The 3,008-nt window shown below is 52.2% G+C and overlaps 1 protein-coding gene across 2 annotated transcripts in view; it reads left to right on the forward strand.

The window, feature by feature from the left end:
* Positions 1-3,008, forward strand: part of LOC106325471 (transcription factor bHLH78-like) — an 8,468-nt gene that overhangs the window by 2,975 nt on the left and 2,485 nt on the right. The window lies entirely within an intron of this gene.

Consider the following 3,008-nt stretch of genomic DNA (forward strand, 5'->3'; position numbering starts at 1 on the left):
AGATCTCTCTCTCCTCGTGGAGTTGACGTGTTGATTCAGCAACAAGGACTTGCTGAGGCGTATCTATATTTGACGTATCCATCATAGCTTCACGATGAATCGTCTCGAAAACAGTTGGCGCCCACCGTGGGGCATGGAGAAGTATCTTTAAGGAAGACTGAACTGGAGTCCGTTCTCTCGTCACTTGACCGACGAGTCGTCATTCGATCGACGAATCCTCACTCGACCGTTCTGTCGTCAGTTTGATCGACGAGTCCTCACTCGACCGACGAGTCCTCACTCGACCGATAAGTCCTCACTCGACTGACGAGTCCTCACTCGACCGATGAGTCCTCACTCGACCGTTCTATCGTCACTTCGGCCGAAGAGTCGTCGTCTCCATCCGGTTCAAGCTCAGCATGAGACCTTCCCTTAACCCCACTGACGAGTCCTCGTCTCGTTTATTCACTAGTTTGTTGACAGTTCTCGGTTCAAACAGTTCAAGCTCAGCATGAGACCTTCCCTTAACCCCACTGACGAGTCCTCGTCTCGTTTATTTACTAGTTTATTGACAGTTCTCGGTTCAAACAGTTGGCGCCCACCGTGGGGCATGGAGAAGTATCTTCGAGGAAGATTGAACTGGAGTCCGTTCTCTCGTCACTTGACCGACGAGTCATCACTCGATCGACGAGTCGTCACTCGACCGACGAGTCCTCACTCGACCGACGAGTCGTAACTCGACCGATGAGCCGTCACTTGACCGTTTTGTCGTCACTCGGCGCAGAGCGTTCTCTCGCAGTCGCTCGACTCGATCTGCGCAGTCGCTTGGCTCGATCTCTCGCGGTCACTCGCTCGTTCTTTTTTTTCTGCGCAGATCGATCTCTCGCAGTCGCTCAGATCTCTCTCTCCTCGTGGAGTTGACGTGTCGATTCAGCAACAAGGACTCGATGAATCGTCTCGAAAACAGTTAGCTCGTGCTCTTGCGGTCACTCGACTCGATCTCTCACGGTCACTCGGCGCAGATCGTTCTCGCGCAGTCACTTGGCTCGATCTCTCGCGGTCACTCGCTCGCTCTCCTTCCTCGGCGCAGAACGATCTCTCGTAGTCGCTCAGATCTCTCTCTCCTCGCGGAGTTGATGTGTCGTTATGTCGTAACCCGATCGACGAGTCGTCACTCGATCGACGAGTCGTCACTCGACCGTTTTGTCGTCACTCGACCGATGATTCGTCACTCGACCGACGATTCGTCACTCGACCGATGAGTCGTCACTCGACCGACGAGTCGTCACTCGACCGTTTTGTTGTCACTCGACCGTTCTGTCGCCACTCGATCGACGAGTCGTCACTTGACCGACGAGTCTTCACTTGACCGACGAGTCCCCACTCGACCGAAGAGTCGTCACTCGATCGTTCTGTCGTCACTCGGCGCAGAGCGTTCTCTCGCAGTCGCTTCGCTCGATCTCTCGCGGTCACTCACTTGCTCTCACGGTCACGGTCACATAACAAAACAATCTCCCAACATGTAGGAGCGCGAATTGTTTTGAGCGATGCTTACGCACGAGCACGACCTTGTCTCTCGGACAAACGTACTAGCACTCGCACCCACTAACGAGCATGTCCTGATCAGACACATACTCGAGGGATTTTCGGTCGTATCGCGGTCCAGACCCATGCGATCGAGACGACAACTTTCAATCATCTTATAATCCTCTAAAGCCGGGCTTGGCCAACCTAACATTTTTAGGATTACTTCAAGATCGAGTGAAAACCATTGTTGCTCGAAAATATAAACGATTGTCTTCGAAACTCAAAAATTTAAACAGTTATCGAGGACTCGAACTGACGGCATGATGTGTCAAAATTTGATAAGACCGAGTCATCGACTCTCCAGGTTAATTCAAGACATCGACCAAATTGCCAAATCCAAATCGTTTAAACCCAATATTCAAAATAGTATTCAGCGACTCGTCGAAGGCCAACTGGCACTCTCGAGTTGACGCACCGCACGACTCGCAATTGCTCAGATCTCTTTCTCGCGGTCACTCGACTTGCAACTCTTGCGGTCACTCGACTCGCACTCTTGCGGTCACTCGACTCGCACTCTTGCGGTCACTCGACTCGCACTCTTGCGGTCACTCGACTCGCACTCTTGCGGTCACTCGACTCGCACTCTTGCGGTCACTCGACTCGCACTCTTTGCGGTCACTCGATGCGCTCCCTTGCGGTCACTTGACTCGCTCTCTCGAAGTCACTCGGCTCGGATCGCTCTCTCGCAGTCACTCAGATTGCTCGCAAGTCTCGAGCATGACGTGATACCGCGAAGACACGTCCACCCGTGACGATTTGATTGTGCGAAGACACGTCCACCCGTGGCGATTTGATTGTGATGGTTCGCTCATGGTGGTACGTTCATGATGATGTCTACGACGACTTGTCTTTGGCAGTGTGTCGATTGACACTTCATCCATGGCAACTTGCTCCGATGGTTCAGAACACTGTCCTCACAGATCGTTCGTGCAATCATCCCAGAGTAAGAAGTCTGATCGGAATCAGAAGTATGTCGATGACAGCTCGCCCAACGGTCCGTCTATGACACTTCATCTATGACAACCTAACCATGACGGCCCATTCATGATAATTGTCTGCGTCGTTCTCTCGCAGTCGCTCGACTCGATCTCTCGCGGTTACTCGGCGCATTTCGATCTCTCGCAGTCGCTCAGATCTCTCTCTCCTCACGGAGTTGACGTGTCGACTCAGCAACAAGGACTCGCTGAGGCGTATCCATATTTGTTGTATCCACCATGGCTTCACGATGAATCGTCTCGAAAACAGTCGACTCGCACTCTTGCGCTTATTCGGCGCAGATCGATCTCTCGCAGTCGCTCATATCTCTCTCGCGGTCACTCGACTCGGTGCAGATCGATCTCTCGCAGTCGCTTATATCTCTCTCCTCGCGGAGTTGACGTGTCGACTCAGAACTTAGTCCATTTTCTTATAAACCCTCTTCGTAAAATTCATTGAGATCAACT

This window comes from Brassica oleracea, chromosome C2 (assembly GCF_000695525.1).
Source record: "Brassica oleracea var. oleracea cultivar TO1000 chromosome C2, BOL, whole genome shotgun sequence".
NCBI lineage: Eukaryota > Viridiplantae > Streptophyta > Magnoliopsida > Brassicales > Brassicaceae > Brassica > Brassica oleracea.